Source organism: Bos indicus, chromosome 18 (assembly GCF_029378745.1).
Source record: "Bos indicus isolate NIAB-ARS_2022 breed Sahiwal x Tharparkar chromosome 18, NIAB-ARS_B.indTharparkar_mat_pri_1.0, whole genome shotgun sequence".
NCBI classification, from domain to species: Eukaryota; Metazoa; Chordata; class Mammalia; order Artiodactyla; family Bovidae; genus Bos; species Bos indicus.
Window position 1 is genome coordinate 50181142 of NC_091777.1, and position 8724 is coordinate 50189865.

The 8724-nt window shown below is 49.8% G+C and overlaps 1 protein-coding gene and 1 long non-coding RNA gene across 2 annotated transcripts in view; one reads left to right on the forward strand and one right to left on the reverse strand.

Annotated features, from left to right (window-relative positions):
- Window positions 1-1156, reverse strand: part of AKT2 (AKT serine/threonine kinase 2) — a 47555-nt gene extending 46399 nt beyond the window's left edge. Inside the window, exon 1 of the mRNA XM_019979332.2 lies at window positions 982-1156. The gene's annotated coding sequence lies outside the window, so the exon portion shown is untranslated. The remainder of the gene's footprint in view (window positions 1-981) is intronic.
- LOC139177117 (uncharacterized) lies at window positions 519-7964 on the forward strand. The gene is made up of 2 exons (XR_011561558.1): window positions 519-572; window positions 7315-7964. It is a non-coding gene; the product is annotated as an uncharacterized lncRNA (long non-coding RNA).
- Window positions 7965-8724: the final 760 nt, after the last annotated feature.

The window sequence follows — 8724 nt, forward strand, 5'->3', positions numbered from 1 at the left end:
CCCCTCCCTAATATGGAGCCGAAAAGCTCAGAAAACAAGTGCCGTCTAAGACGTCTCCCCCCCACCACCCCACACCCCAGCTAAAACCATGGCAAGAATCTGCCACAGGTGTCCCACACACCTTAAAATATAGTTTAGTAATATGCAAAGGTTCTAGGGTAGAGAGCAGCCCCACTGACATTCCAGTTCCACCGAAAGTCAACAAGAAGTTCAATAAAAGTGATTCCCCCTCCAACTCAGTGTAAACTCCAAGCTCCACCCACCACACACAGAAGGCAGAACCCCTTCCTCATCGCTCGGCATTACAGGGCTCCCACAGTGCTCCCCTAAAACACCCCTTGGGCCCGGCTCCCCGCCCCGCGCGGTCCCTCAAGATCACAAACATCCCAGCTCTCCTCTGATACGGCGCGGCTCTACTTCTAAGGATGGCTCCCCACCCCCCCTGCTCCAGGACCTCAGTGGTACAACCCAGAGGGCGCTACCCCGGCCACACTTGGTACAGCCCCCCTCCCCAGAAGCGCCCACCTCTCCAAACAACACGCTCTAGGAACCGTCCCCACAGCCCCGAATAGGTACAGCCCCCTCCACCGGGTGAGGCGCGCCCCCTCCAAGGCGCCCCACTCGCTCGCCCAGCGCGCCGTCCCGCCCGGCCCAGTAGCTCAACGCCCAGCCCGCACGCGCCGGGGGTCTGCGGCCCCTAGCCCTCCAAAGAGTCGGTCCCCGCTCTTTGATGTGCGCCCCCTGCCGCCTCGGTGGTACAACCCGCCGCCCCCGCCCCCGCCCCCTCAGGGCCAGTCCCACCGCCCCCGCGCGGCCACCCCCACTCCGTCCCGGAAAGGGGGGGGCTCAAGGACCACGGTCCCCGCCCGGCGGACGCCGGTGGTACGGCCCAGAGCGGCTTTGCGGGGGGCTGTGGGGGAGGTCCGGACGCGACCATCGGTGGGGGGGGGCGCGCTCGGGGACACGCGCTGGCGCACTCACCTGTCACCGCCCGCCGCCCAGCCTCGCAGGCGGGGTTCTCCTCCTGCCCATCGCCACGCTGCGCTTGATCCCGCTCCTTACGTTTCCTGGAGGCGGCGGCGGCGGCGGCAGCGGTGGCAACGCCTTCGCGGAGCCAGGCCCAACGGCTCGCGCGGCGCGGCCCCCCCGCCCCCTCCCCCCAGCCCCCGCTTACCGCCCCCTCCCACCCTCTGGACGGAAATACCGCCTTCTCCCGCCACAAACAGGAACTGACGTAAGGCAGGGAGCGAGGGACCCCCAAAGAGCGCTAGGGCGCAAGCGCAAGGTGGCGGAGGTGGCGGCTCAAGAGAAGGGCGCCTGCGTACAGTCGGCAAGCTTGAGCCGGCGTGGGCCTGGGATGTGCCTCGCGCAGGCGCCAGACGGGAAAAAGAAAAAACAATTGCGCAGGCTCAGTAGGACTCTGACGCCTGCTGTCCCTAGAGGCTGGCTGGCCGCTGTGATACTGCCCGGCATCCCCTGGTCCTTATTTACATACGCTTTGATCTCGCTTTACTCCTTCCTCGTCTTTAGTCCAGGTTCCTAAGCTCTTAAAGAGCCCGGGAGCGGGCGTTAGGCAGGGTTTCCTTTTCAGTACGTCTCCTCGTGGTTGAGCACAGGCTCTGAAGCCGCACAAACCCAGCTTTGCATTTCCTTGCTGGTGGCTGTGGGCAGAAGGCTTGACCGTTTTCTGTGCCTCAGTAGCCACAGATGCAAAATGGAAACAATCATAGTTGCGTCACTGGGCTACTGGACTGTTTTACGTAAACAGAACGGTTTATATCAATTAACACATGCTATGACTGCAAAATATTATTCCTGTCTGCCCATCATAAACATCAATGAAATATGGGAATGTAACTTTTTACGGGGTAACTTGGGCCTCCAAAGGAGATCGCCCTGTAAAAATAAAACTGCACAGATCCTAGCCCTTTTATTAACTAGAGTAGTAGACAGCTGTGACACATCTGGCACCCCGGTCCCTGCTCTCTTATAGGTTGGGTGGGGCTTCCTACCTTCTGAATTTGGGTTCCAGTAATGCCACATAGCTTCGCAAGTATGCATTAGTTAATGCATACTTCTAGAAAGTCTGGCTGGGAGTTGAAAAATCCTGGGTCTACCTAAGTCTGCAAGAGTGTTTAAGGCAAAGTCCTGCTCAAGTTGTGTGTGTGTGTGTGTGTGTGTGTGTGTGTGTGTGTGTATTCAGTCGTGTCTCTTTGTGGCCTTGTGTGTGTGTGTGTTCAGTTGTGTCTGACTCTTTGTGACCCCATGGACTGTAGCTCACCAGGCTCCTCTGTCCATGGGATTTCCTAGGCAAGAATACTGGAGTGGATTGCCATTCCCTACTCCAGGATTGCCGTTCCCTACTCCCTACCTGTGTCTTCTGGGCCTCCTGCATTGGCAGGTGGATTCTTCATCTCCATGCCTTCTGGGAAGCCCCAGCTTTCCCAGAGGTAAACCGAATGCTGGAACTAACCCTTGCTAATGGGTTTCCAGCTTGGAACTCGCTGCTCTGTGTTCCTCCTCATTCCTGGCCTTCCACATCACACCCTGACCAATGCGTCCCCCACCACAGCCCTGACCATTTTAGTCTCTCGCTGTGTGGTAACAGATCTGTCTCCTCCACTGCCCAGAAGGCCCCAGGAGGGAGAAGTCTAGGACTAACTTAGTCATCACTGTGTACCTAACACTGCCCAGCAAAGGGCCTAGCACAGAATGGGCTCTTGAGGAGTATTTGTTTCAAGAAGTAGTCCTGAGATTTCCCTGGACAGGAAGTGGTTAAGAATCCGCTTTCCAATGCAGGAGACTCAGGTTCAGTCTCTGGTCTGGGAACTAAGATTCCATCTGCCGTGAAACAACTAAGCTTGCATGCCACAACTAGAGAGAAGCCCGCAGGCCAAAATGAAGAGCCTGAATGTCAGAAGGGAAGGTCCAAGATCCCACATGCCATAGGGAAGACCCAACAGGGCTAAATAAATACATAAATATTTTTTAAAAGAAATAAAAAGTTAATACATTAAAAAAAATTTTTTTTTAAGTAGCTCTTCTGCTCTGCTCTAGGCTCAAGGCTGCTGTGGCCTACCCTCTTTACTCCTCTCCATAGCCCATTCCCCTACCTCTAAGTCTTCCTGGATTAACCTGAATCCCGTCCCTCCTAGGACACAGGGTGGATCACAATGCACAGAGACCTCTCTGAAAGCTCCCATTTGCTTGTGTCTGAACTTGTTGGGGCACTAGTAGTCAAGGGTGTGTGTGTGTGTGTGTCTGGTTAGCTGTGTCCAACTCTTTGGGACCCCATGGGCTGTAGACCGCCAGCCTCCTCTGTTCTTGGAATTCTCCAGGGGTGTGTGTGTGTGTGTGTGTGTGTGTGTGTGTGTCTGACTGTCTGGTCAGCTGCATTCAGCTCTTTGGGACAGTACTAGTCAAGGGTGTGTGTGTGTGTCTGGTCAGCGGCATCCAACTCTTTGGACCCCAAGGGTGTGTGTGTGTGTGTGTGTCTGGTCAGCTGCCTCCAACTGTTTGGGACCCCATGGGCTATACCCTGCCAGGCTCCTCTCTCCTTGAGATTCTTCAGGCAAGAATACTGGAGTGGGTGGCCATGCCCTCCTCCAGGGGATCTTCCCAACCCAGGGATCAAACCCAACTCTCTTGCATCTTTTGCATTGGTAGGCTGGTTCTTTACCACTAGTGCCCCTTGGGATGCCCAGTAGTCAAGGGTAATGCCTTTCAAACTATTTTAATACCTGGTAGGAATTCCCTGGGGGTCCAGTGGTTAGGATTCAGTGCTTTGACTACTGAAGTGCAAGTTCAGTCCCTTTTTGGGGAACTAAGATCCTACAAGTCATGGTTACAGCCAAAGAAACCCTAGTACAAAAAGGTGTATACTTATAATCTCATGAAACAAAAGTATCACCAAATACTATTTACCCTTATGTATGATCCACTCTAGGGCTTCCCCTAGAGTGGCTCAAGCAGTAAACAATCTGCCTGCAATGCAGGAGACACAGGGAACACGGGTTTGATCCCTGGGTGGGGAAGATCCCCTAGAGGAGGAAATGGCAACCCACTTCAGTATTCTTGCCTGGAAAATCCCATGGACCGAGGAGCCTGGTGGGCCACAGTCCATGAGGTCACAAAGAGTGGGACACGAGTGAGCAAGCATGCACTTATGATGCACTGGTATTTAATTTTTATTTTCAGTGCCATTTGAGACCCTGCTGAACTGATTTTCTGACCCACTATTGGCTTGTGCCTTGCAGTTTGAAACAAACTAGTCTCGGGGTGAATAATACGCATTGGCTTTGGAAATACAGACAGGCCCTAGTTTCAATCATGCCTCTCCTGTGTCCTTGCCAGAATCCCTTCACTTCTCTGAGCCTGCCTTTCCTCATTGCAAAACAGCAGCAATAGAACTTACTTAGGAGTCATTACAGGCTAGGTCCTGGGGGCCGTCTTTTTTAATTTATTTATTCAGCTGCGCTGGGTCTGTTGTGGCACTCAGATCTTCCATCTTCCTTGGGGCATGCAAACTCTTAGTTGCGGCATGTGGGATCTAGTTCCCTGACCAGGGATGGAACCTGGGCTCCCTGCAGTGGGAGCACAGAGTCTTAGCCACTGGACCACCAGGGACATCCCCCGGGTTTTGTTCTTGACACAGTCGTCCCCCCCCCACCCCCGCCCCGTGCTATCCTGTTGCTGTCAACACAGTCTTGGAGGTTAAGTACCATGGGCTTGCTCAGGGTCCCAGGACAAGTTAGGGGTAAAGGTGGGATTTGAACCCAGGCAGTCCGATACAAGAGCCTGTGCTTTGAACTCATGAAAAATGGAAAGTAATGGCCTACTTCTGTCCCTTGTGTAGCTTTAACAAACCACTTAATTACTGTTTGAGGGCCTCAGTCTCTCAATTTCCACATCAAGGGTGATTGAGGAGAAAATTTCCTAAAACCCCAAATTGTTCTCTACCCTCTAATCTATTCTGTAAACTTCCCGCCTATGACTATAAATGTGGGCTGCACAGGCAAGTTTTCTGGGGAGAAGGCCTGGAGCGTCTCATCTGAAGCCTGCTCAAAGGCCTACTGATTCAGAAAAAATGATGAAGAATCTTGCCCTGAGGGATGAAGAAGGCATCTCCTCATAATCCCCTCCTGTCCCCAGAGAGTAGAACTCAGTCCCTCGAATCCATTTCAACCCTTTTCAGAGATTGGGCTTCTGATGGTCACGGGGCAGGCTGCCCGGGCCAGCCATAAAGAACCTCCTGGTAGGGACTTCCCTGGTGGCCAATGGTTAAGAATCTGCCTTCCATTGTAGGGGACGTGGGCTCGATCCCTGGTCCAGGAACTAAGATCCCACATGCCATGGGGTAACGAAGCCCACCACGCTGCAACAGCTGAGCCCGCACACCACAACTAGAGAGTCCATGCGCTGAAACAAAAGATCCTGCCTGATACAGTGCATGGCCCAACAAATAAATACTTTTTAAAAAAGAACCTCCTGGTAGCCCCAAATAGGGTGACTTCCACTCCACCCCATAAGAGCTGGGAGGGGGGTCTATGCTTGGCAGTGGTGGAGATGGCCATTGACAAGTGTACTCTCCTTGCTACATGAGAAATCATGGGATACAAGTAGCAAGACTTAAGACTTCCCCCTTTCTCCATCCTAAGCAGAGCATTTTCAGAGGAGAAAGTCCATAGTATTGATCAGATTCTCAAAGAAGTCTGGCACTGTTAAAAAAAAAAAAAAGTTTTTTATTTAAAAGACTTTCCCATGTTATACAGAAATGTTGAAATATTATCTTTGACTCCCCAGCCAGAAGTTACTAAGCCCCACCCTAGGCGCTACTGTGTTGGAAGGATCCTTTTAGAGTCATTTTAAGTGTTTGGCAGTAATACAGATAAGCCTCAGGGCTTCTGTAAATGTTGGTTCCAATTTCTTTTTTTTTTTTTATAAAATGTTTTATCTTCAAAAATTCTAATGAAAGATACCATGAACCATGCACATTCAACTTGGTTTTGTTTTGACCGCACCACACAGCATGTGGGATCTTAGTTCCCTGACCAGGGATCAAACCCAAGTCCCTGGTAGTGGAAGTGCAGAGTCTTAATCACTGGACCTCCAGGGAAGTCCTGACATTCAACTTTTTAACACATCAGAGATTTCCCAAATGTTTGAGGTGAGGCTAAATGTGCTTTTCTGCAGACCTTGGGATGAAACTTTCTCTACTCTCAGTAAGGGTGAACGCCTTATTGGTCTGCTCTGACACACAAATGGCTTTTCATATTGTGAAATAAAAGCTGAAGACCTCACCATTGTTTTCAGAGACCTGTGTGAGCTCCCCTGGCTGTCTGCCTAACTTGATCTCAAGCTTCTCTCCCCTTGACCACCATATCCTAGACACACTAACCTTTTCTCTGCCCCACCAAAAAGACAAGCATGTTCCCAGCTCAGGGCCTTTGCACTTGCTGTTCCTTTTACCCGGACTGGTCAGCCTCCCTGATCCTGATCTTTGCAGGACTGACTTCTGTCTTTCAGAACTCAGTTCAAATCTCACCTCTTTAGAGAGGCTTTCCCTGGTCACTCTGAATCCAAAAGAGCTATGCTGTCCCTCCTTTTCAGCATATTTGAATTCTCTACCTAGCGCTTAACACTAAAGAAAAAAAATTTTTTTTATTTTGTAACTGTCTTCCCCCAACACTGGAACATAAACTTGCCCATGAGGGCAAAGGCTTTGTCTTGGGCTGTATTCCCAGTGTCTAGAACATTGCCTACAAACCAGTTGAGACCCGGGGAATCAATAAATATTTGTTGACTGAATGTGGTTTTGATTAGGAAGGTTAAAGCTCTGTACTGGGGTGAGTTTTACTTCAGGTCTGAGCTTGTCTGCTCACAAAAAAAAATTTGAACAAATAATAATAATCCATTAACCTTTATGAAAGAATTCTCATATATCAGGCATATGCTGAAAACTATATCCATGACCTTCTGAGTATGTTCCTGTGGGTAGACGTCTCTGTAAGGCCTATTCTGCAGAAGTAAACATAGGCCCAGAGAGGGAAAGCCTCAGGAAAAATACCACGTAGCCAGAATGTTGTGGCGCCCAGATCCATTCCCAAAGATGTCTCAGGCCAAGACAAGACCACACTTTTACCCATAGCACTGGACTTCACATGCATGGATCCAGATTTGAGAGATGGCGAAATCTCATTTTCAATGCTAATTAAAGTATGTGGGTTTGAATTACATAAGTATTTAATAAAACATAGTTTCCCATATTATTAAGAAAAATTAAGATGATGTGAATATCACTGGATTTCTTTTTAGGTCATCAGGAAGGGACTCATTTCACAGCAGCCCAACAGGATGATTTATAAAATGCCATTCACGCGGCTGCCACAAGATGGCACTACATGAGCCGGCCATCCCCGCCGGAACCCAGCTGTCTGGCAAGCTGCAAGCCTTCCTGGAGAAAGTTGGACCTTGAGGCTGTTATGGAAACATTCACTGTTTGAAAGGAAACTCTGACATGACACCTAAACGCAACACGTGATTGGAACTGGATTCTGAGCCAGGGAAAAAACATGGCAATAACGAACATTACAGGGATGGTGGATGCAACTAGAATAAGAACTAGGGTTTGGATAAGAAGAGCATTGTATCCTTGTTAAATTTCTTGGTTTCGATAGTTGTACTGTGCTTATGAAAGAAAATGTTCTTGTTCTTAGGAAATACACACTGAAGTATTGTGAGGTAAAGGGACATGATGTTCAAGTGAACTCTCAAATTGTTCAAAACCACACTCTGTGTGTGTGTGTGTGTGTGTGTGTGTGTGTGATGCGCTTATGGAGATGGGGAGGGGAGAAGAGAGAATGGAGCAAACAGTTGGCAAATCTGGCTGAAGAGTATATAGGAAGCACTTGTTCTATTTCTGCTACTTTCTTATAAATTTATAATTAAAATAAAATAAAGAGTAACCCCTAAAGCTCTTTTTTGTAGTCAATGAGAATGTCATTAAAGGGTTCTTTAGGTGGTGGTGCTAATGCTGATGCTGAAAATCATCCGTTTCAGAGACAGATGAGAAAACTGCACTGCGCCAGGCACTGTTTGAGCCCTTCACAAGAACTGATTCGTTTAGTCCTCACAATTAGATGCTACTATTACTCTCACCCTAGTGAAGGGGAAACCAGAGTTCAGAGAGGTTGAGTAACTGGCCCAAGATCACACAGTTGCTCTTAATCAAAGCTCAAGCTCTTAATCATAACAGACCATAAAGAAGGCCAAACGCGGGGACTCCCTGGTGGCCCAGTGGTTAGGACTTTGGGCCTCCAATGCAGGGGGTACTGGTTCTACCGCTGTTCAATGAACTAAAATCCCACATGCCCCTTGGTGTAGCTGAAAAGTAAAAAGAAAACAAAAAAGAAGGCCACCCAACGACTGCCAGGGTATGCTATGCTGGTGATTTAGGAACAAGCACTGAATTAATGAGGGAGCAGAAAAGGTGACTTAGCAGCAGCAGCAGTGACTGAGGAGAGGGCAATGGCAACCCACTCCAGTGTTCTTGCCTGGAGAATCCCGGGACGGGGGAGCCTGGTGGGCTGCCGTCTATGGGGTCGCACAGAGTCGGACATGACTGAAGCGACTTAGCAGCGGAAGAAAAGGCAGCTCTAGGGGAAAACCTTGGGACAATGAATGTAGGTTTATGTGTTCATGGACCTCTGCCTCAACCTGACATTC